The following is a 27,108-nucleotide window of genomic DNA, read 5'->3' on the forward strand; positions in this document are numbered from 1 at the left end:
AATCAGGTCTTGGAGATCATCATAACCTTAGATACCTAAACACTAAATCTCTAGAAGACTAGAATTTCATAAAAAACTTAAGTATCATAATTAGCAAAGTAGATCTTTAAAGTTAGATTTAAAATCCATTGAAATTGAAGTGCAGATTGGCCACTCATTCTTCAAGCATGCTCCACTATTTAAAAAATCATTCATACCTTGTACCAGTAACCTTTCACCCTCTTGATAATCAAAAACTCATCTATCTCTACGTTGAATATTCTCAAAGACTCTGCTTCCACTGCCCTAGAGGAAAAGCTCCAAAGACTCATAATCCTTAAAAAGAAATTTGTCTAATGTCTGGCATAAATGAAGAGCCCCTAGTTCTGGATTCTGTCTTAAGAGAAACATCCTCTCCATATCCACCTGTCGAAATCTTACCTGAACAAAAGTTCAACAATAAAATATATCTACAAAGAACCATAGAAAAATGAGAAGTACATGAGAAGAGGAGCAAATTCCATATTTTTATTTAAAAGAGGTAGTTGTTTCTCCTTGGTGTATTTTCTAACAACAATGAATTCCAAAAATGTTTTTATAATACTGTATAGGACGAAAATATATTTTTAACATTAGTGAAGCTTGGAACTGTGTCTTTTCTGGCTGTTTTTGTAGTTAAGTAATACATCAGGAAACTGTTTTACAAGTAAATCAGGTTCTTGAATTGACAGAAAATGAAGATTCAAAACATCACAAAAGTTCACGTGGAAACCAGTATTCTGCAGTTAAACCCTTGTGATCTTCCTTGCACCAAAAGTCTCTTGTGATCAAGGCTCTCTCAAATCTGAAATTAACAAAAAAAAGCAAAACATACGGCAGTCAACAAACACTAGGCTTCTTTGCAATCTCAGGCTCAGACTGGTTCAGCTGCACCACGAGGGATGATCTATGGCCATTAACAGCTAATTTGAATAATCAATATGACACCTTATTTTTTGATGCAAACAGGATTGCTACAGCAAGGTGTCTGACCGCCATAGCACAGTCATGGCCTACTTTAACCTCTAATTAGATTTAGGTGATTATCCCTTCACTCTCTTACAAGTGTATAGCCTGGATAAGCAGCAACAAAGACTATGTGCTACTTATGCTGCTTTTGCAGGCTGCAGGTTACCCAGGGAGATATGGCAAGATCTTGCGAACAATTGTTATTCATATCATCTACAGTTTTAGGATGGTCACAGTTTTCATCAGAAGTAACTAAAAAAGATGGCCCAAAGCACTTGGCAAATGAGGACCATTTCAGGACATCAGGGTTATACAAATGCTAATCCAAGGTGAAATACTAAGAAAATAATCCAAAACTGATGTGGTCTTTGTGACATAAACAACTAGAATTAAGTTCCAGTGAGGTTTCCTGCTAATCTTATACATAAATGCAGTCTACTTATGACCTATGAAAGCGTTTCATATTGACACTTTGGCTAATTTTTTAGTGCCTCAGAACATTAAATTTTAATAATTATCCTTTTCCAAAGAAGCAGAAACATTTTGGTAGCAATTAAATCATTTTTCTGCCTGCACGATTCAGTGAGAAAACACCATTAACTGTCTTGCCGCAAAAGTCAGTGATATGTATCAAAATTGTGAACTTTACAAAATTCAGTTTTTTCAAAAAATCTGTTAAATGTGTTGCTTCCCGTAATTTGGAGATAAAAGAAATTTTTTAAAAATTATTATTTAAACTTTGATGATCTATAGGCTTTTTATTTCCATATGTCAAATTTTATTGAAAAAAATATATTATTTATTTCAAAATCTGCAAATGGGATAGCAAACCAAAAATATCTAGCTGCAAATGTTAAAATGTCAAAGTGCTACTAACACTCAGTTTTCTTTGAGCTTTGGATCATGCAAATCTAAGAAAATTATGATTAATAAAATATGAAAAGCTCCACATACTCCATAAATGGATTTAAATATTAACATAAATGTTCAACATCAGAGGCCACATCGCAAAAAAAAAACAGGAGCCTAGCTCCAATGAAGCAAAAAAGTAATCACATACATTGTTTTTATGCTTCAGATAAACCTCATCCTGACAATGGCAAAAGCACAGATTTAAGTTATGCCAAGTCACACCCTTTGAAAGGGATAAACAAAATAAAAATTAACTGCTATTTTCCCCATTGAGTAGGATCCTTGCCCTAAAAATACCTCAATTGGGATAGAACTTTATCATTTCACCACTGTCAGCTGAAAATGGAAATGAACTGTGAATCATAGCAAGGCAAAAATCAATCAACGCCACCCCTTCCAGACAACTACATAATAGAAACAGGTCTAATTAAAGATTCAAGATTCAAAGCACATTTATTATCAAAGAATGTATAAATTATACACCTTGAAATTTGTCTGCTTACAGACAGCTACAAAGCAAGAAACAAGAATAACCCAATAAAATCAAGACCAAAAACCACTGTGCAGAGAAAGAGAGAGAAGAAAATACACATCATGCAAACAATAGAAGCAAGGCAACAGCATCTTGAACCAGACTGAGTGTCTGCTCCCGAAGCAATTGGAGTAGGCCCAAGCCAAGCCTTGGTCTCCAGTTCATCACACCACTGGGGCAGAAACACACAGTCGGATCAATTTATAGCTTCACCACCGCGGAAAAAAGAATAAACATTCGTAGGAGAGTGAACAAAATCAACCCGACCTTCAAGCTTTCAGTCTATCCGGGCTGACGTTTAAATTGTCCAGGCACTGGGTAGTACCACACTCCAGGACCCAAATCCAGGCACTCTGATATGTTTGGGCTGCCCTTACAGTCTGCTCTGCCATTCAATCGTTGGCTGATCCAATTCTTCCAGTCATCCCCACTCCCCTGTCTTCTTCCCATCCCCTTTGATGTCCTGGCTAATCAAGAACCTATCTATCTCTGCCTTAAATGCACCCAGTGACTTGGCCTCCACAGCTGCTTGTAGCAACAAATTCCACAGATTTACCACCCTCTGACTACTTAAGTAATTTCTCTGCATCTCTGTTCAAAATGGACATCCTACAATCCTGAAATCTTGCCCTCTTGTCCTCAACTCCCCTACCATGGGAAATAACTTTGCCATATCTAATCTGTTCAGGCCTTTTAACATTCGGAATGTTTATCTGAGATCCCCCCTCTGAACTCCAGGGAATACAGCCCAAGAGCTGCCAGATGTTCCTCATAAGGTAACCCTTTCGTTCCTGGAATCATCCTCGTGAATCATTCTCTGAACCCTCTCCAATGTCAGTATATCCTTTCTAAAATAAAGAGGCCAAAACTGCACACAATACTCCAAGTTTGGTCTCACAAGTGTCTTATAGAGCTGATACATTTCAGGCCAAGACCCTTCATCAGGACCAAAAGATTCTTGGCCGGAAACACTGACTGCTTATTCCCATCCATATATGCTGCCCAACCTGCTGAGTACCTCCAGCATTTCATGTATATTGCTCTGGACTTCCAGCAACTACATAATCTCTCTTATTTAACATTTGCAGCCATTTCTGAGTTAAATTTCACTGACTGTAAAATTCTACACTTGAAGTTGGATGTGATGTTTTCTCAAGACACCCACCTTATATGATTGACAAAACTTGTGTCTCAAAACATCCAAGATATGACATCCAAGCGACATTATAAAAGTAGGGCTAAAAGCAGGTACATTTTCTGTAATAATGCCATTTAAAGAGCAATTCAGCAAAATAGTCTCATCATTAATTAATGTAGTATGTGCATCATGGTCATGCCACCACAAGAACTTTAGTAACATTTGCTTTAGGCTAGCCTTTATAAGAGAAACAAGGTCAAAATGGCTAGGGAAAAAGTACAGAAAAATCATACATGCACAAATCATATCATATATGGGTTTTCAAAGGCATAATTCACCTTCAAGGATACAAAGAAAATGCTGGAAACACTCAGCACATCAGGCAACATTCTTTGAATGCAACATCTATATCAAGCAGTTGTTTCCAATCCACTTTCAATAGATCACTGCTCAGCCTAGTGAAATTGTCCTTACCTCTTGGGATTAAGCAGCTTTATTTCAGATTTCTATGACTATGTTAAATCTGACTGAACCTAATGATTACTGAGCAAAAAATTGCTCCCCTAGTGATATTTATTCCACATACATTGCTTAATTTTGTAAAATTTAGTTGCAGAATTGCCTCCATCTTCAGGTTTTTCAACATTCTGCATAAATTAAGAACTGTATATTAAGAACAAATACAATTAAGGAATTATGTGCCACCTGTACCTTTAAATTGACTGCATCCCAGTAAACATTAGGGGAACAGAAATGGCCCACAATTTCACCCTGATGTTCTTCTATCTTCCTTGGATTGCTTGGAGCTTTGTGATGCACTCTCTGCCACATAACTGTTTCTTATTTTGCTCGAGTCCAACTTCAGGGAATGAATGGACTAAAATGTCATAAAAGATCTCAAAACTATTTGATAACCTTTGCAAAGGCACAGAACTCTAGCTGTGCATTGTTACCTTCAAGTTTCAATTATTATACTTATGACAAAGCACTAATAATTAAACTAGGTGGTGACAGTCAGATTCTTTTCTATTATTGAACTAGTTCTGACAATAGCTCATTGACCTGAAATGTTAATTCTGTTTATCTTTCTAAAGATGCTACCAATCTGATGAATGTCTCTGAACATGATTCATGCAGCTATAAAGCTACCCAAGTTTTGCAAGAACACAAGAAAGGTAATCTGAATAAGGCTTAAAAATTGATTATTAAATGAACCAAAAGTTGGGTATACATTTGATTGTTTTGTATATTAAAATATTTTGGAGTTTCAAAATGGATGCTTCTGAAATATCTTCCCTCAGCTATAGTTGACAGAGCCTTTGATTACTTCTTTGAGAAACCTCTGTGGATACATAGTGAAGAGTATCCTGACTGGTTTCATTTGGTCTGGAGACACCAATGCCCAAGAATAGAAAAGGCTACATAAAGTGGTGGATATAGCCCAATGCATTATAAGGCAGAGACCTCAACACCAATGAGCACATCCACAAGGAACACTGCCTCAAGCAGCAACCATCATTTTGTTTGTGCCATCAGGCAGGTGGTAAAAGAGCTTTTGGACCCACACCAGAAGGTTCAGAAACAGTTATTGCCCTCCAGCCGTCAGGGTCCTGAACCAAAATGTTAACTTCACTGACCTCAACTCTGAACTGATTTCACAACCTATGGACTCACTTTCAAGGACTCTTCAATTCATGTTCTCGGTATTATTTATTTATTTTCGTATTTGCACTGTTTGCATTTATTTACACATTGATAGTTTGTCAGTTCTAGATTGTGTATAGTTTTACATTGATTCTATTATTGTACCTATCTCAAATGAATGCTATGCCCAGAAGTCTGGTGCAAATTGCTGCTCAAATGTGAGAAGAATAAGCATAGCTGATGTTTTGACCAAAGAATACAGAAGAATATCTTCCTACTGCCTACTGCCTGAACTTTTATAAACAAGTGCTGGTTGAGAGCCTCTTATCCAAAATTCAAAAACTTCCAAATCCAAAGTTTTTCTTAAACGCTGACATGACATCACAAATGGAATATTCCACAAGACACAGGAAGATTCCCAGATGAGGCACTGGTCTTTGCACACCACAGACAGTTCTGAATAGTGACTTCATACATGTAATGAACAGAACTTAAAGAAAAATAGAATAGCATGAAGCAAAAATTGAAGATCTCGAACGTGCATTGTAAAAATAGATTTGCCAGTGTCAGAGTGAACATATGCCCCTTAACTGTACGCTGCCATGAAACAAGTAAAGATCTATCACGACAAACTGAAAATTGAAGGTAATTATGAATATTCAGCAGGCTGGTTGCAGAAATTTATGAAAAGGCAGGGCATTACATTTTTAAAATGAAAATCTAACACCAGCTGATTGTTTTTTATATCTTACATAAAACCTAAAACAAGTAAAATACAAATATAGTGTACTGTAAACTTTTAATCAAAACGCAACACCGTAAGTGGAGACTGAAAGCCTGCCATTGTTTGTTGGTGTTCAACAGCTGATTCAGGTATTCTCCCGATACTGCTGTGCTGCTTTTGTTACCCTGCACACATTATATTGTCATTATGCTAATGGTATGTAATAATTTTTACTGTTAAGTACACGTGTGACGAACAAGTGCAAGACAAAGACTGTTTACCAGAAGCACATAAATTCAGAGTCGGAAATAATGGCAATCCCAAACTATCACATTATGTATTCCAAAAATATCCAAATACTGAAACACTTCTGGCCCCAAGCATTTCAGATAAAGGGTACTCAACTTGAATTAAATATGCTTTACAAGGCCTTATTTCTTGTGTTATATTGTTGAAGTAGTGAAACAGTTTCATTTTCACTCCAGGTCATTTCTGGCATCTCTAAACTGGAATGCTCGAAATCATGGTGAGCAAAACAGTTCCGAATTGTCTTGTTGCTTATTCCTTTCTCGGCAACTATCATTGTCAAAAATCACTGCTTTTTGAACAAGCACAGATGCAACAGACATTATTTTAAAACTGTTTTTAAATAGCAACAGACTGTCCTGGAAACATCACACCACAGTCTAATCTGATCTTTGATTATAGCTTTACTAGCCTTAGTGATTGGCTAATTTTTTAATCCTCTGCCTTGGGACCAATTTTCACATTGCTGAAAATCAGGGACAGAACTAAGAACTCCTGAACAGTACAATTTTGTAAACTACTACACAGAAAACCAAACTGCTGATTCACTAATAGTTTAGGTTTCCTGCAGCCACTGCTCATTGAAACTGTGCTCCTGAAAGAGTTACGTTGTCAATTTTCCTCTGAACCTACCTGAGGGCTAGATGATAGGAAGTCACAAGACTAGGAAAGTAAGTGACAGGACATTGGCCTACCATAGAGTGAAATATTACATACGCTTACTGGTTAACCAGACAGCTTTTTTACTTATTTCGAACAACCATTAATGCACCAAACCAATGTACAACGAAAGATTGGAAAAGCCAATGAATAAGAGCTTGCCTAATCATAGCACTCAACCACATATTTGTTCTGCAGTTCAGATTGTGTTGACAGTAAATCCTTATATTTAAAATTAGACAAACATTCTCTTTATGGTTATTTGATTGACTGACAGAGAAATGTATTAGTTGTTTTGACCCTGAAAATCTAAGAACTGTTTCCATCTCAATTCCAAATGTGTTTCTTGTGCAATCAAACTCTAACATAAAAGGCATAAGCAGAAGTATAAAAGCATAAAAGACTTACAATCAAAATATCTTCAATTACAGATCCAGTTGATGTATTTTAAATACAGAACTATGATTTGAAAAACAACTTTTTTTAAGAAGTGGGGTGCTCAGTCATACAGATGAGGATGGACCAGATTTGTATGAAGTAGATTTCAGCGAAAATGGGAATAGAGGTGCTACAGCTGACCACAATGACTTGGGCACAAGATAATGAGACAGCCTTCCATTGCTTGATCATTAGCCAGCAAACCCATATCTGTATACATGTGTCAGTACATTATATGAGGACAAGGGGTGTGTTAATTGAAAGCGCTGCAAGAAAACATCTTTCAATATTCAAATTACAGCTTCCACAGGAACTATCTCTTTATTGGTATGGTACCAGATGCTGAATTGTGATTGCAGAATAATAGTACAAATAAGGAGAGCCAAATAAGAAGGGAAGTTTACAATAAGGGTGGGAAAATGCCTGTAGCACAAGTTAACGTAGAACATAGAATATTACAGCACAGTACAGGCCCTTCGGCCCACAATGTTGTGCCAACCCTTAACCCTACCTCCCATATAACCCCCACCTTAAATTCCTCTATATACCTGTCTAGTAGTCTCTTAAATTTCACTAGTGTACCTGCCTCCACCACGGACTCAGGCAGTGCATTCCACACACCAACCACTCTCTGAGTAAAAAACCTTCCTCTAATATCCCCCTTGAACTTCCCACCCCTTACCTTAAAGCCATGTCCTCTTGTATTGAGAAGTGGTGCCCTGGGGAAGAGGCGCTGGCTGTCCACTCTATCTATTCCTATTATCTTGTACACCTCTATCATGTCTCCTCTCATCCTCCTTCTCTCCAAAGAGTAAAGCCCTAGCTCCCTTAATTTCTGATCATAATCCATACTCCCCAAACCAGGCAGCATCCTGGTAAATCTCCTCTGTACCCTTCCAAATGCTTCCACATTCTTCCTATAGTGAGGTGACCAGAACTGGACACAGTACTCCAAGTGTGGCCTAACCAGAGTTTTATAGAGCTGCATCATTACATCACAACTCTTAAACTCTATCCCTCGACTTATGAAAGCTAACACCTCATAAGCTTTCTTAACTACCCTATCCACCTGTGAGGCAACTTTCAGGGATCTGTGGACATGTACCCCAAGATCCCTCTGCTCCTCCACACTACCAAGTATCCTGCCATTTACTTTGTACTCTGCCTTGGAGTTTGTCCTTCCAAAGTGTACCACCTCACACTTCTCCGGGTTGAACTCCATCTGCCACTTCTCAGCCCACTTCTGCATCCTATGAATATCTCCCTGCAATCTTCGACAATCCTCTACACTATCCACAACACCACCAACCTTTGTGTCATCTGCAAACTTGCCAACCCACGCTTCTACCCCCACATCCAGGTCGTTAATAAAAATCACAAAAAGTAGAGGTCCCAGAACTGATCCTTGTGGGACACCACTAGTCACAACCCTCCAATCCGAACATACTCCCTCCATCTCGACCCTCTGCTTTCTGCAGGCAAGCCAATTCTGAATCCACCTGGCCAAACTTCCCTGGATCACATGCCTTCTGACTTCTTGAATAAGCCTACCTTGTGGAACTTTGTCAAATGCCTTACTAAAATCCATGTAGATCACATCTACTGCACTACCCTCATCTATATGCCTGGTCACCTCTTCAAAGAACTCTATCAGGCTTGTTAGACACGATCTGCCCTTCACAAAGCCATGCTGACTGTCCCTGATCAGACCATGATTCTCTAAATGCCCATAGATCCTATCTCTAAGAATCTTTTCCAACAGCTTTCCCACCACAGATGTAAGGCTCACTGGTCTATAATTACCCAGACTATCTCTACTACCCTTTTTGAACAAGGGGACAACATCCGCCTCCCTCCAATCTTCCGGTACCAAGAAGAGCAAATCTTCATAAAGTAATTTTATTTTCTTTTGGAAAAAAAACATTGTTATTGCAGTTAAGTAACATTGTTGCTCATAATAATTTGGCAAAATAATTTAATGCCTAACACTAAAGAGTCAATTCAATATCTAGTAGTCAGTTATAAGTATAGGCAAAAAGCTCTCAGTGGCTTCTACTTGTTTGTGCATTAGCAGACCAAATTATTCTTTTCATTTTGCCTAGGATTATCATCTTTGGTGAACTATTCATCTCTGCAGCATATAGTCTCCAGGGTATCTAAACAGTACCATGACTTTTCTTAGGCTGTAAAGAGATTACTGCTCATAATAACTGGATTTTTGCAGCTCTCAAAAACTCACGTAGCATAGCTCTGATCAACATTAAGGTGATCAAATTCAATTTTTCTTCCCATTTTTCACAACAGCAGGTCACTATCAAATCTGACAACACAAATGGATGACAGACTAAAAAAAAAGCCTAAACCAGATGGGCACAAGGTTTAAATCTGTTTGTGTAATTTCATAACTATTGTAAGTGATAGCAACTTGGTACTAGCAAATGTTAGTTAACAGAAATTGTTTCAAAATGAATGGATGAAAGTAGATTTTGAATTAGAAAGATACCAGAAATATGCACAAATATGTCAGAGTGCTAAATGATATTCCAAATAAGGTCATGAAAAAGCAACTCATCATGATAACATTTGTTATGTATACTATTTCATGAATTTCATATTAGAAATACGAGAATATCTTTATCCTTGGTTACTTACACCACTATTTCTTTTGAAGAATAGCATGTTTTATTTTCCACTCATCAATTCTCCAACTGATCATTACCAACTAAATACCATAATTCTATTTGTAGTGAACAATTCTACAATACCAGGCTAAAACTAGCATTCCATGTACAAGGGGCTGCTTTTGAATTGCCATTGTCACACAAGAACATATACAGGTAGATGCACTGATCACAAGAAGGAACTCAGACCGAGTTTTCTTCTCTACTTCCCAATCCAAAGACTGCAGTGGATTGCAGTGGCATCTGCATCCTGGTGAGATCAGTCAAACTAACAAGTTATAAAAATGGAAAATGTAAGTTACAATCCCAAAAACTGAATCTGTGTCATAACTGCAAGGTACAGTTTCATTAATCTGACACCCAGTATTTGCTGAAACCCAAGTGACCCATTTATCCATTAAATCACTATGAATACTGGTAAACTGCAGAAGTTTCAACCCATTCTACAGAATCTTCACACAAATGATAAAAATTATTGACTCTTGGTTAATTTAAACACTGATTTCAAAAGAAAAATGAAGTATTGCAATTAATGGCTTTGCTTGCTATATATCCCACATTTAACTCTGAAATGATCTATGCTGATCCTCCACTGCTTTAAGGAAAGAGAAATGCAAATGCAAAAGAGAAGGTAAATTAGGCATCGTCGGTAAGTTCCAAAAAGAATGGAGAGACATACAAATATGATTCATGTTCATAATGGCCTCCTTCTAAGACTACCCATCTCCCAGGTTAATATTATTCATAGAGAATGGCAAATATCAAGACTACAGAAGTGACACCTCTTATGATCACATCTTCCATAAGCAAGAGATTCCAACAGCCCCAAATAAATATCACATTTTCAATATCTGCAGACATTTTCTTTCATATAATGGGGTGAATGGCATAGCTTGAAGTAAATTTATTATCAAGGTACATATACGTTGCAATATACTACCCTGAGATTCATTTTCTTGTGGGCATTCACATTAAATAAATAAGAAACACAATTGAATCAGTGAAAAACTACACAAAGCCAATGTGCAAAAGACAACAAATTGTACAAGTACAAAAACAAAATAATAACAATAATAGATAAATCAGTAATAAATAATTTTAAGAATAGGAGTTGAAAAATCCTAAATAAGTTAGTCCAAAGGCTATGGAATCATTTGAGACCTCAGTGTTAGGTGAGTGAAGTTATCCATCCTGGTTCAGAGCCAGATAGCTGAGGGGTAATAATTGAACCTGGTAGTGTGTGTCCTAAGGATACTGTACTACCCCTTTGATGGCAGCAGTGACAGAATGGCCTGGATAGTGGGGTCCTAATGATGGATACTGCTTTCTGGCGACAGCATTCCTTGTAGATGCGCTCAATGAAGGGGAGAACTTTATCTGTGATGGTTGTGTCCACTACCTATCGTAGGACATTGGTGTTCCAATACCAAGTCATAATGTGTTCAGTCAGTAAAATCAAGTCGTAATGTGTTCAATCAGTAAAATCTCCACCATGCATCGAAAGTTCAAAGTTTTCAATGACATGCGGAATCTTCACAAACTTCTAAGAAAGTACAGGTATTGCTGTACTTTCTGTGCAATGGCATTTAAGTGCTGGACCCAGGAAAGATCCTTTGAAATGATAATGCCAAAGAATTTAAAGTTACTGACCCTCTCAACCCCTGATGAGGCTTGAGTCATGGAACTCCAGTTTCCTCCTCCTGAAATCAATAATCAGCTCTTTGCTCTTGCTGACATTGAGAGATTGTTGTGGCATCACCTAGCCAGATTTTCAATCTATTTCCTTTTCTATGTCATCTTTCCACAAAAATACATGTTTAACACTGCAAACTATAAATGAAAGAGAAAAGGAATAAATTTGCTTTGAGTGCAGCGTCAATGGATATTAGGTTTAGAATGCCTCAGGCATCAAGGTTGACTCTAATTTTGCTTCCACAATATGCAGGCAACCTGATACTAGGCACACAGAGCATAAAATCAAAACTTACTGAGACTCAAATTGAAGAAAACCATCAGGTCAGACAGCATCCATGGAAATGAACGGTCGACATTCTAGGCAGAGACCCTTCTTCAGCACTGGAAAGGAAGGGGGAGGATGCCAGAATAAAAAAGTTGGGGGGAGGGGAAGAAGGATAGCTTGGTGAAAGGTGAAGCCAGGTGGGTGGGAAAGGTAAAGGGTTGGAGATGAAAGGATCTGATAGGAGAGGAGAGTGGATCATTGGACAAAAGGAAGGAGGAGAGGCACCAGGGGCAGTGATACGCAGGTGAGAAGTAAGAGGCCTAAGTGGGGACCAGAAGAGGGATGGGGGGAGAGATTTTTTTTTACTGGAATAACTGTTTGGGGCCCTGAATGGAGGTGAGGAAGGAGGTGAATGGGCAGGTATAGCACTTTGGTAGGTTGCAGAGGTAAGTGCCAAGTGGAAGAATAGTGGGGAAGAACAAATGGACAAGGGAACCATGGAGGGAGCAATCACTGTAGAAAGCAGAGAGCTGGGAGGGGGTGGTTGGGGAAGAGGTAAAAATGTGTTTTAGAAACATAGAAAACATACAGCACAATACAGGCTCTTTGGCCCACAAAGCTGTGCCGAACATGTCTCAACCTTAGAACTACCCAGGCTTTACCCATAGCCCTCTATTTTTCTATGCTCCATGTGGAGTTCAGGAGAATGAAGGGGGATCTCATAGAAACATTCCGAGTGTTAAAAGGCCTGAACAGTTTAGATATTGCCAAATTGTTTCCCATGGTAGGGGATTCTAGGACAAGAGGGTACAACTTCAGGACTGAAGGTCACCCATTTAGAACTGAGATGCAAAGAAATTACTTTAGTCAGAGGATGGTAAATCTGTGGAAACTGTTGCCATGAGCGGCTGTGGAGGCCAAGTCATTGGGTGTGTTTAGGGAAGAGACAGGTAGGTTCTTGATTAGTCAGGGCATCAAAGGGTATAAGGTGAAGGCAAGGAAGTGGGGATGACTGGAAGAATTGGATCAGCCCATGATTGAATGGCAGAACAGACTTGATGGACCGAATGGCCTACTTCTGCTCCTATATCTTATGGTACCCATCCAGGAGTCTCCTAAAAGACCCTATCGTATCCACCTCCACCACTGCCGCCGGCAGCCCATTCCACGCACTCACCACTCTCTGCGTAAAAAACCTACCCGACATCTCCTTTGTACCTACTTCCAAGCACCTTAAAACTATGCCCTCTCGTGCTAGCCATTTCAGCCCTGGGGAAAAGCCTCTGAGTATCCACATGATCAATGCCTCTCATTATCTTGTACACCTCTGTCAAGTCACCTCTCATTCTTCGTCGCTTCAAGGAGAAAAGGCCGAGTTCACTCAACCTATTCTCATAAGGCATGCTCCCCAATCCAGGCAACATCCTTGTACATCTCCTCTCCACCCTTTCCATGGTTTCCATGTCCTTCCTATAGTGAGGCGACCAGAATTGAGCACAGTACTCCAAGTGGGGTCTGACCAGGGTCCTATATAGCTGCAACATTACCTCTCGGCTCTTAAACTCAATCCCACGATTGATGAAGGCCAATGCACCATACGCCTTCTTAACCACAGAGTCAACCTGTGTAGCAGCTTTGAGTGTACTATGGACTCGGACCCCAAGATCCCTCTGATCCTCCACACTGCCAAGAGTCTTACCATTAATGCTATATTCTGCCATCATACCTGACCTACCAAAATGAACCACCTCACACTTATCTAGGTTGAACTCCATCTGCCACTTCTCCACCCAGTTTTGTGGTAGGATATCTTTAGAGACAGCAGGAGTTGCGGAGAATGATGTGCTGGATGTGTTAAGGAGAAAAGCCGTTCCAAGTGAGGCAACACTTCACCTGCAGATCTGCTGGGATCATCTATTGTATGCAGTGCTCCTGATGTAGCCACCTCTACATTGGTGAAACCATCTTAAATTCCATTCCCAGTCCTGTTCAGACATGTCCCCTAAAGCCATGATGAAGTTATTCTCAGGTTGGAGAAGCAACATATATTCCATCTGGGTAGCCTCCAACCTGATGACATGAACATTGATTTTTCTGACTTCTTGTAATTTTCCCTACCCCCTTCCCTCTTCCTTCATTCCTCACCCCAGCTCCCCTCCTACCTCTTCTCTTCTCCTCACCTGCCTATCACCTCCCCCTGGTGCCCCTTCCTTCTATGGTTCACTCTCCTCTATCAGATTCCTTCATCTCCAGCCCCTTACCTTTCCTACCCACCTGGTTTCACCTATCACCTCCGAGCTATCCTCCCCCCTCTCCCCCCATCTTTTTCCTTCTGGCATCTTCCCATTTCCTTTCCAGTCCTAAAGAAGGTTCTCTGTCTGAAACATCAACTGTTTGTTCATTTCCATGGATGGAGAGTTCCTCCAACATTTTGTGTATGTTGCTTTGAATTTGCAGCATATGCAAAGTTTCTTGTTTAAGAAATCCATTATGGCTTATGGAAATTGGATGGAATATACAGAAACTATTTCAGATGGCATTTCAAATATATATATTCTAGAAGGTAAAATAAGGAGTTCAATTGAAAGATGTATAAGAGTGCACATGAACAGGAGCTAAGAAAATTAAATGACGAGAACTTGAATGTACAGGTAATGGCATATATGGCTATGAAAATAAATAATGACACTATAGGTAAGGGAAAAGAGAATTGAGTACTAAATATAAATAAGAAACCCAAAACACAGATGTAATTGGATTTTGTGCACAATTTTGGATAGATACTTACAACACTTATTTATCTATCCAATGTCAGAATTTTGCCCGACGATGGCCTCCTAATCCTGAGTCGACGTAGTAGTAGTAGCAATGTCAGAAAAGAGAGCTTAGCTTTAGCAGATTAGGAAATGATATTGATAGTTATAGCAGTAAATAAGCAATGACTAACATGTAAACATTTAAAGCATTGCTAGTCTGATAATCAATTTTCATTCCATAATGATATATTGTCTTGAATGCTATATGCTCTAATCTTGTTGATTGCCCTTCTTAGTGAACACCCACTAAATATATCATGTGAATTGCTTTCCCCTTGACTATTCTACTAACCACATTTTCAAAAACAAGCCGATTAATTACAAACGTTTGTAAATACGACCTTTCTTTTATAAATCTAGACTTCCACGATGCTTAAGTCCTGTTGGACTATACGGGAACTGCAAATTGGAATCACCAATTGTAAGTCTTGTGGAAGAATTCAAATGCACCAAAGCAAGGTTGGTCATGACCCTCACTGAATCTGAAGATACTGTTATTCGAACAGCGGCCCCCCCCCCCCGTGTGGTAACGGGGAGGAAGTGAACCCCATCTGAAGCCATTCAGAGTGCTAAGTCTGCTCTTCACTTCAGGGATGTGGTTGGCCAAGTCCAACATGGGAGAGCCGGGCTCAGGCTTGTCCCAAAGGCTCCTCAATGGCACAAGGCAACATGAGTGCAGAAGAGTCGGCTTGTGGAGGAGGAGGTGAGAAGGCAGAGCGACATGCCAGGGCCATCTCAATGGCCAAACAGGGCCAATGGACAAATTGGGAGAGCCTGGAAAAGAGGAAACTTAGCTGGCGTGACATCTGGGAGGTGGAGGGATCTCGGCTAAGTTTTGTCATCAGAGCCACTTATGACCTCCTACCCACACCCCAGAACCTGAACCAGTGGTGGGGAGAAGACCCCGCTTGCTCTCTTTGTCAAGCACCTGGATCACTAAGAGACATTTTAACAGGATGCACCATGAGCCTCACCCGGGGGGGGTACACTTGGTGGCATAACCAAGTTCTCAGACAGCTGGCATCAATCTTGGAACAGAGGCGAATCACCACAAATGCACTCCCACAAACATCGGCAAGAAATGTTCACATCACACGATTTCTACCAGCAGGCCAACCTCCAGACTACTTTACTTTACTTTATTGTCGCTAAACAATTGATACTAGAGTGTACAATCATCACAGCGATATTTGATTCTGCACTTCATGCTCCCTGGATTACAAATCGATAGTAAATATTAAAAATTTAAATTATAAATCATAAATAGAAAATAGAAAAGGGAAAGTAAGGTAATGCAAAAAAACAAAAAAACACGAGAGGCAGGTCTGGAAATTTGGAGGGTATGGCCCAGATCTGGGTCAGGATCCGTTCAGCAGTCTTATCACAGTTGGAAAGAAGCTGTTCCCAAATCTGGCCGTACAAGTCTTCAAGCTCCTGAGCCTACTCCCCGAAGGAAGAGGGATGAAAAGTGTGTTCGCTGGGTGGGCCGTGTCCTTGATTATCCTGGCAGCACTGCTCTGACAGCGTGCGGTTTAAAGTAAGTCCAAGGACGGAAGATTGGTTTGTGAGATGTGCTGGGCTGTGTTCACGATCTTCTGCAGCTTCTTCCAGTCTTGGACAGGACAACTTCCATACCAGGTTGTGATGCACCCTAGAAGAATGCTTTCTACGGTGCATCTATAAAAATTAGTGAGAGTTTTAGGAGAGGCCAAATTTCCTTAGCTTTCTCAGGAAGTAAAGGCGCTGGTGGGCCTTCTTGGCAGTGGACTCTTGGTTGGACCAAGTCAGGTCATTTGTGATATTGACCCTGAGGAACTTAAAGCTTTTGACCTGATCCACTTGCGCACCACCGATGTAAATTGGGTCGTGCGGTCCGCTACTCCTTCTGAAGTCAACAACCAATTCCTTTGTCTTGCTGACATTGAGGGATAGGTTATTGTCTTCGCACCATGCCACTAGGTTCTTCATTTCCTCTCTGTACTCAAACTCATCATTACCTGAGATACAGCCTACAATTGTTGTGTCATCAGCACCATATCACATCAAAAGATGTAAGCATTCTGTAGGTTGCTCGGGATTGGAAAATGAACGTGGACTTGGGTAAAAAAAAAAAAAAAAGCTTGTGTTTCCCACAGACATTGCAGCTACAACACTCTGGCCAGACATGGTCCTGTGGTCCACAACAGTCAAGCTGGTAAATGTTCTGGAGTTGACAGTACCATGGGAAGGTGGTGTCAAAGAAGCTTATGGGATGAAAAAGACCAAGTACTCTGAACTGGCAACTGAAGCTGCCCAGAATGGCTGGAAGACCAAGATTTTCCCTGTAGAAGTGGGATGCAGGGAATTTGTTGCTACATCTACGACCAGTCTATTGAAGAAGATGGGGGTGAGAGGTCACTCCCTCCAACAAGCAATCAAGTCCTTGTCAAATGCAGAAGAAAGCAATTGGATTTGGATTAAAAGGAAAGACAACAATTGGGCTGCAAGATGAAGACAGGAGGGTATGGAACTGAGGGGGTTGTATCTGGAATGCCAGGTAGCACTGTTGAGCCCTCTGGAGACATCGTGGGCTTATCAACGAAACATCAAAAGAAGGAGGGTGCCCACCTGATGACCCCGATGACGTACCTACCTTCCTTGTCACCACTCCAAGCCCATTGCCAACATCGAGAGTGCTGATTTACCATAGGGATTGAAACATCAAGTCCTGGTAGCTCTACTACTCAATACTACTATGATTTTCAAGCTAATCTATTGTGACATCAAACTATTTGGAATCCAAATGTCATATTGACTTCTACTGCAAGACAATGAGTTCAATTGTGCTACAACTGGAAAGGGCTCTGGTGAGACAACATCTGTAATATCGTGGACATGTCTGACTCCCTACAAAGGAAGGATATGCAGTTGCAAGAAAGTTTGTGAACCCTTTGCAATTACCTGATTTTCTGATTAATAACCATAAAATGTGCTCTTATCCTCATCTAAATCACAATAATAGGCAAACACAATCTGCTTAAACTAATAACACAGAAACAATTGTACACCTTCTCGTCAATACTGAATATACCATTTAAACAATCGCAGTCTCAGTTCAAAAAAGTATGTGGACCCCTGGGGTAATGTCTTCTACGAAAGCAATTTGGAGTCAGATGTTCCAATCAATGAGATGAGATTTTGAAGTGTGGGTCGTAGAGGTGCCTTACTCTATAAAAAAGACACAAACTCATGTTACCGACAGAGCCTGCTCTTCTCAAGAAAAATCTGTTGAATGTGCACCATGCCTCGATTACAACAACTTTCAGAGGACCCTATCAGAATTGCAGAGATGCATGAAGCTAGATAAGGTTACAAAAATATTTCTAAAGACCTGTGTTTATCAGTCCACAGTAAGAGAAATTGTCAACAAATGGAAGAAAGTCAGTACTGTTGCTACTCTCCCCAAGAATGGGCGTCATGCAAACATCACATCAAGAGCACAATGTGCAAGGTGGTGAAAAAGAACCATGGGTAACAGCCAAAGACCTGCAGAAATCCCTAGAGCTTGCTGAAGTCTCTATTCATGTGTCCACTATAAGAAACACACCAAACAGGCATGGTGTTCATGGAAGGACATCATGGAGAAAAACAGTGCTCTCCCTAAATAAATAAATAGATAGATAGATAGATAGATAGATAACTAACTAACTGCAAATTAGTTAGGTCTCAAGTTTGCAAAAAACCACCTGGATGTTCCACAACTCTTCTAGGACAATGTTCTGTGGACTGATGAGACAGAAGTGGAACTTTCTGGCAGAAATGCACACCACTATGTTTGGAGGGAAAAGGGCACTGCACACCAACATCAAAACCTTATACTAACTGTGAAGCACAGTAGAAGGAGCATCATAATTTGGGGATGCTTTGCTGCCTCAGGGCCTGGACAGCTTGCAATTGTTCAGGGAACAATAAATTCAAAATTGTATCAAGACATTTTACAAGTGAACGTCAGGGTAGCAGTCCATCCCTTGGAGATTAAAAGAAGTTGGATGATGCAACAAGACACCAATCCAAAACACAAGAGTATACCAACCGAATGGTTTAAAAAGAAGAAAATTTGTGTTTTAGAGCAGTGGTCCCCAACCACCAGGCCACAAAACATGTGCTACCGGGCCGTGAGGAAACGATATGAGTCAGCTGCACCTTTCCTCATTCCCTGTCACGCACTGTTGAACTTGAACATGGGGTTGCCAACTGTCCCGTATTTGCAGGGACATCCCGTATATTGGGCTAAATTGGTTTGTCCCATACGAGACCGCCCTTGTCCCGTAGTTCCCCTGCTAAGGTAGAGCGTTCCTATGAAACCTTTCATGCCAAAATGGTGTAAAGCCCAGAAGCAATTACCATTAATTTATATGGGAAAAATTTTTCAGCATTCCCAGACCCAAAAAGTAACCTAACAAATCATACCAAATAACACATAAAACCAAAAATAAATAACACTAACATTCAGTGAAAGCAGGAATGACATGATAAATACACAGCCTATATAAAGTAGAAATAATGTATGTACAGTATAGTCACGAAGATGAAAGCAAAACCGATTTATGGGGAAAATTGGCACGTACACGCATGCGTACTTCACACGCGCAGCGCATGCACACACAGGTGCCCGTAAAAAGTCTTCGTGCTCATGGTAGTCTTTCCTGGGGTAAAGTGTCCCGGGATTTGACTGCTACTTTTGTCCCTTATTTGGGAATGAGAAAGTTGGCAACCCTAACTGTAAAAGACATGTTGAGGTGAGTTTAACCCTACTTGAACACCCCCCCGCCCCACCACCTCCCGGTCGGCCGTTCCACAAGAATATTGTCAATATTAAACCGGACCCCGGTGCAAAAAAGGTTGGGGACCCCTGTTTTAGAGGGGCCAAGTCAAAGTCCAGACCTTACTCCAATTGAGATGCTGTGGCATGGTCTGAAGAGAGTAGTTCATGCAAGGTATTGCGGAAATATTGATGAACTAAAAGTTTTGTATGAAGGAATGATCTAAAATTCCTCCTCGATGCTGTACAAGTCTGATCGGCAACTACAGAAAACATTTGGTGGAGGTTATTGCTGCTAAACGAGATTCAACCACTTATTAAATACAAGCATTGACATACTTTTTTCCAGCATGGACTAGGAATGATTAAACAAGGTGTTCAATAAAGACATGAAAAGTACTATTGTTTGTCATGAAGAGGCCACACTCAGTTTGGAGGAACAACACTTTATATTCCATCTGGATAGCCTCCAACCTGATGCATGAACATCAATTTCTCCAACTTCCAGTAATGACCACCCCCACAATTCCCCATCCCCTTTTCCCTCTCTCACCTTATCTCCTTACCTGCCCATTGCCTCCCTCTAGTGCTCCCCTCCCCTTTTCTTTCTTTCATGACCTTCTGTTCTCTCCCTTCGGACTCGCCCTTCTTCAGCCCTATATCTCTTTCAACAATCAACTTCCCAGCTCTTCACTTTATCTCTCCCCCTCCAGGTTTCACCTATCACCATGTTTCTCTCTCCCCTCTCCCACCTTTTAAATCTACTTATCTTTTTTCCACCAGTCCTACTGAAGGGTCTCGGCCCGAAACTTTAACTGTACTTTTTTCCCTGTAGGTGCTGCCTGGCCTGTTAAGTTCCTCCAGCATTTTGTATGTATCGCTTCAATTTCCAGCAGATTTTCTCTTGTTTGGGTGTTATTAGTTTAGGTAGATTGTGACTTAGATGAAGATCAGACCACATTTTATGATTAATTAATGCAGAAAATCAGTTAATTTCCAAAGGGTTCATTATCTTTTTCATGCAACTGTACCTGAAAAACAGGGACTTCACCTGACTGATTCCTGGGATATGAGGTTTTCACTGCAAGTGGTGATTATGCAACTTAATTCTATACTCATGAGTTTAGAAAATTGAGATGTGATCTCAGTGAAAGATACAAATTTCTTGGAGCTTGACAGAGTACATTTAGGGATGATATTTCTCCCGGAAGAACTCTAAAACCAGGTTTCACCATTTCAATTTAAGGGATCATCCATTCAAGACTGAGGTGGAAGAAATTTCTTCACCCAGAGGGTAAAATTCTTTAACCAAGCAGGCTGTGGAGGCTCAGTTGTTTAGAATATTCAAGGTGGAGATAAATACATTTTTAGATCTTTAGGGAATCCAGGAATGTACACTTAATGTCATTCTCCAGCTTAAGGTTCCAGAAAGCACAGATTCAATGGGTGACCCTGTGAAACCAGTGAAAAACTATAATGAAGACATCGCACTATTCCCTTTCGTAAATAGAAGCACCATCCTGTTATTGTTAGAAGTCATAAATACCAAGTTTCAAGGAAATACATATTTGCCCTTCATAGTCTTTGCAGCAATTTCATTTGTATCACTTGGAGGGGCTCATCACTAATCCCCTAACTTGGCCTGAATCCATTGCTGGTTTATCAATTAAATCAGAAGTGAAAAATAACTGCATGGACATCAACTAATGAAACTCCTGCATACACCAACTCTCAGACTGCAATGTTTTTAAATTCATTAGAACTATTATTATCTAAAAGACTGCACCCAACTGAAGTGTAATTTCTACCCTTTAAACCCTTAATAACTTCACTCGCAAATTTCTATAGACCTACCATGGTGAGCATTCTAACTGGTGCATCCATGCCTGGTAAGGAGGGGCCACTGCACAGGAAAAGGAAAAGCTGCAGAAAGTTGCTAACTTTGCCAGTTCTATCATGGGCGCCAGCCTCTCTACAGAGGACATCTGTAAAAGGCAATGATTCAGAAATGTGGCATCCATCATTAAGAACCCCCATCACCCAAGATGCGCCTTCTCATTGCTACCATCAAAGTGGTGGTATAGGAGCCCGAAAACACTCACTCAACATTTTAGGAACAGCTTCTTACTCACCAGATTATAGAATGGACAATGAACCCATGTGCACTTCCTCACTTTTTAAATATTTGTCCCTCTTTTTGCACTACTTAATTTAATATTATATATAATTTTCAAATAGCATACATCAGTTAAAAGTTTATGAAGTATAGTTAGGGTAAACGGTCTTGACGTAAAAAGCTGTTCTTGGCAAAAGCAAAGTCAACATTTCACTTCCATGATTTCAGACCCGAAAGATTTCCAGGTTCTACCTTCTATTGTCATCTTGTAAACAACTATGCTTCCAAACTCCCCCTCCTCCATTAGCACAAAGAATGGTGACTTCGATTTATTAAGCATCATTATTTTTCACAATGTTATAGTGAACAAATTAAAACAAGAACATTCTCTACAAGTGAAATACTGGTTTACTCACTGACAATGTGGATCCAAATAAAATTGTGCTATCATTGGTAGCCTATTACAATGTATGCCAGGATATTCTATTATGGGTATGATAGAAATACAGCTCCACATGTATGGCTACATCAAAATCCAATAATTTCATGTTTGTGTCAATGCTTTATTAAATATGTCTCTATATCAAAAATAAACATGCCATTTAATACATTCACTATTTCCTATGTGACCTTGTCAAATAGAACAATTCAAGTGTGAAGTCAAAGGTATACTTCCTTTTTCCAATCAACCATTTACCCTTTTGCCACTGGTGAAAGGCAACAAGATCCCTTTACAATGCCTCGTCTTTTTCAATAAATTTTGCATGAAAACACGTTACTCAAGCACAAAGTTGCCTGCTGTCACACTGGAAGTGTGATAAATGTTTAATGAAAACAACACCATACAGCTTGGTGTCAGACAACACCAATCACATAAGCTTGCTTTCATCTGAGTAGACACTTTAAAGAGGTCCTGTGCATGATTCATGCAGCAGAACTCTGTAACCTGTATGCTAATAATGTTAAATTAACATAAGGACTTCCTGCAGTATTGGAAGGTGGGGGAGGGGAGGGTGGGGAAAGATTATTTAAAGGAATGATTGTTTGGCTGAGTTAAGGATGTTATCAAACTGAAAGCTGGGTAATTTTTGTTCACATAGAATACAGCTGTCAAACACGAGAAACAAAAAAAGTAGAAAAGTGACAAAGCAACAGCATCACTCTGTACACTTCAAAACAGATTTGGAAAACATTAATCATTTGCACACACAGATGTTTTGATCTCCAGTAGTATGTCTTCTTCACAAATAAGTAAAACAGAATTTGATGTTGAGTCTGTAAGAACTTCCTTGGTTGAAAGTAACTATAATATCATGTCATCTACTACTCAAAACTGTGACAGGGAAGTTTGCTCCAACGAAGAGTTTGCAGCTGAGATTAAACTAGCATGTATTTATCAACACCAATGTAAAAATCCCTTCTTTCTCACTTCTCCATGCATTTCACATAAATTTTTTAAAATACTTAAATACTCTAAAGCTTACATTTTGCAAAATCTTTTTTAATAATTTTAGCATAGACTCAATCTGAAATCAACTTTTAAAAAAGTGATTAAGATTGTTAATGCAATTTCTGTTCTGTAAGGAACAGTGCTTACAAACTTAAATAATGAAGTGATATCATTGACAAATGAAGCAAAACGTCAAATGAAGAATCATGCAGCAGTTAGTCTCCTCTGTGCTCTTTTTGTTGTGCCCAGCAAATGTCTCTTTATATAGTTCCAATTCTCCTTAGAAAGAGTTTAATAGGATTTGCATCCATCACTCCCAGTTAGTACATTTCTGATCGCAATAACTCTCTGGATCCAAAATTCTTATTGGTTTACTGATCTTTGGCTAATTACAAACGTTTGTATTTTATATTGTGTTATCTGGTTATCAACACCTCTACCAGTGGAAGCCTTCTTTATCTGATCAATATCGCTCATAACTTAGAGCACCTATATAAATTCTCCCATCGTAAAGAAACTTAATCCAGCATCTCAGTTTCTCCCCAAAACAAAAATGCCCCAACTCCAGTAACAATCTCCAACAAATCTTTCAAGATTCTATCTATCTGCAATTCAACAAAATATACCAAATGATGCCTAACCAGTGATCTCTGAAGGTTCAGTAAAACTTAATTGCTTTTGCATTCCACAAAATTACACCTTGGATCCTGCAGACAATCTGCCTTGAGCAGGATTTAAGACATAAATGAAATCACTGGGGAGATTAGGGCAAAGATTTTGATGGCAAAGAGGAACATAAATTGCACACTAAATTATTATAATTCTCAAAAGATCCCCATAGATCTGCTGGTCGAGATGCCATAACTGGGCAGTACCCCAGTGGAGGCAGTTGTGCAGCCTCCTCCTCAGTAAAACACTGACCATACAACATCAAGAGCATTTTCCCCATAGACTGCAACAGAACACCATAAACGACTGTGGATTTATCGACTCTCATACTGGAAGGCTGTTCCCTCTAAGCTGTGTGGGTGCGTGGCTGCGCAGTAACTGAAATGCTCTTGTGCACATTGCCTAGTTGTCGCGCAGCTGGAATTTTCTTTTATATGATATTTTAAGTACCATGAAGTTTTCAGGCTCTGTAAAAAATCTCATCAGAGCAATGCTTGATCAGCGGACCTGTTAAACAAAATAGAGCGAACGTTGTTGGGAAACCTGACTGTTGAACACACAGCAACGTATCCTGGCTCAGAAGACAGTTACACTACTGAAATGAGTGGGAGAAGAAGATAGCAAACAGGAGAAATTGACTTTCGGGACAAAGGCTTTTGGAAGATTTAACTAAGTTAAAGGATTTTGATTCTTGCTTATGCAGGTGTATATGCATTTATGTCTGTGTGCAAATTTTTCTAGAGTAAAGCATTATTTTCAATTTCCTTGACATAACTCAGCTCAAAGCCATTCACAAAATTTAATTTGAACAGCATGCTTAGGATTTCTCAACTAGCTATTTGCTTTGCAAAACGCCTTGCCTCAAAGAACTAGGAGTCTGCCTCAAAGTACTAGGAGTCTGCCTCCTAGCAGAAAACTGCATCCTGGACCATTAGGATGAAACAGCAAGGTCAAGGGCACATGCAGCTTGTAACCTTGGGATCTGAGATCTGTCCCAAATTTTTCAAATTATTTCAAAGTACTTTCTAATTCTTTATATTAGAGTTAATTCTAAGTTTACTAATTTAAACTTTTTCAGTTTACTTCACTTTTAATCAGTTTAAATGCCAGAAACATTCAGTGACAGTGTTTCCAACCTAAAGACTCACTCCGAGCTTTGATAGCTTTAAAAGGCTGCTTGGGGAGTTTTCTTTGCATTTCTGGTTATATGCTAACTGCATTTCATTGGCTTTGTATCTGTACTCGGCACAATGACAATAAAGTTGAATCAAATCAAATCAAGAGCAGGGTTTCTGTACTAAGCTGCCTAAGACCCAATCATCATTCGGACTATACCAGTAAACTCGGAGACTTGGTCAGTAAGTGAGGTAAGATCTTTGATTCGGAAATTGGTGGAAATCAGCCCAACACATTCTGACTAATTGCTTTTCAACTTTTCAAGTGGGCACAACTTCCTGTAATTTCCAGACAGGAACACCCAAATCAATCAATTTTGCTTCTCCATAAATTTCAGACCTCAGACAAATGTTAAACTGGCAGATCTCAAGTTAAATGTTTATCTTTTCTTCCATTTCCCCTGAAGATTTGTAATTTTGTAACCCACTGAGACGAAGAGCTTTGAAAGTTACAATTAAACTCACAATCAATTTTCTCACATTTATTTTAAAACTGGGTTAGGTATCCACATATCAGTAACGTCACTAACATAGAAAAAAAAATTATCACCATCATTAACAGCAGATTCATAAATAGTAAGCTTCCACAAATCTTATCAACAAAAATATCCTGGAAAATGTTATGGTGGATGTATCATCATATCATTTTTAAATAAATTTCTCACTAAATTCATTATACTGTTCAAATGAACAACCTGTGTACTACATTTCCCCCCACTTTCACCAACATAATAAATAAATCAGATATTGCAATGTTGCTAGACAACCCAGCAACACTGTTAAACACGTCCAACAACTCCAGAAACAAGATAAAAACATGTTCTTGATCGTGCAGCCAACCATACATTTGGCCATGGCAGGTGAGAAGCTGAATGCCTCCTGCCTGCCAAGTAAAGTCCAACAAAACATTTTTACTCCCAAGAAAGGAAGAACAGCCTGTCAAAGTCTGGCACTACAACTTTCAAGAAACCACAAAAGTACTTAAATGCATATTTAGCATGAACAGAGCCATGCTGTGTTATATAAAAAAAAACCCTTTTGATGATTGCCTTTGTAAATCAGACTAATACCACAATAATGCAATAGGAAAGGAAAGGTACGTTGCATCCGGAGTTTCTCCGGTCAGCAGACGATTTCCCTCCACACCTCTCTGACGTAGTGGGGAACTGCATACGAGGCAAGTTACAGCAGTGGTTTGCCATTACCTTCTGCCAGGTGTGTTTCCAAAGAGATCACCAGCTCGTAACCCAGCACGGATGGAAAGCGTGCAGGGGAGCTGGCTGGATTCAAACTCGGGACCTTTCGTCCCGAAGTCCGGCCCTGATGCCACTACGCCACCAACCAGGTCAACACAATAACATATAAATAAAAGCAAACAAATGTTTTGATCATATAACATTGATATTTTGCAGCTGCATGACCCTGAAGAATCATTTGATACTTTCCCTAAAAGAAGCCATGAGTCACTAAATATTTCTGTTAGGAAAAAGACATTAAGATGCAAAAATATTCTCAACGGAAAGATCTTTTTCTCTTGACTGAATACATTATACATTTTACACATACTGCTTGATTAAATGAGACCTAAACATATAGTTTTGTTTTTATTCATCCTTATGCTAAATGTTATTAACTTAGCATTTTGTTAATTGTTGAAATAGTGAATAGTTAATACTCCCAACAGGGAGCGTCTAAAATAGCCTCTGACAATCAAGTACAGCTCCTGGCCTTGACATAACGTTTAGCTACTAAGTCCAGCAGAAATGTTTTTACTGACAGGAAAGGGGACAAAGGTGGTTGCCAGCAGCTTAAAACCAGTCACTTCAGCCAGATGTGGTTCGTCAACCATGGTTGGCAGTTCATCTCAAAGGATGAAAACTCTGATCTGAAAACTCTGTTGCCTTGCAGCTTATTCACTCTTGGAAAATCTGGAGCTGAGATTCCTGAAAGAGTCCTACATTGAGTTCATCACTGAATAGCAACTCCTGCAGCACCATTAGTGGCAAACTGTATCAGTCACTGCCATTCCTTGGATTCATCAGTTTTGTGGAACCTGCTGCATGAGCGACAGCTTGCTCTCCACATCATACTGATCTGGC

General features: G+C 39.6%; 1 protein-coding gene across 4 annotated transcripts in view; it reads right to left on the bottom strand.

Moving 5' to 3' along the window:
• rsrc1 (arginine/serine-rich coiled-coil 1) overlaps positions 1 to 27,108 on the bottom strand; it is a 397,305-nt gene that overhangs the window by 287,120 nt on the left and 83,077 nt on the right. The window lies entirely within an intron of this gene.

Source organism: Mobula birostris, chromosome 4 (assembly GCF_030028105.1).
Source record: "Mobula birostris isolate sMobBir1 chromosome 4, sMobBir1.hap1, whole genome shotgun sequence".
Lineage (NCBI taxonomy): Eukaryota > Metazoa > Chordata > Chondrichthyes > Myliobatiformes > Myliobatidae > Mobula > Mobula birostris.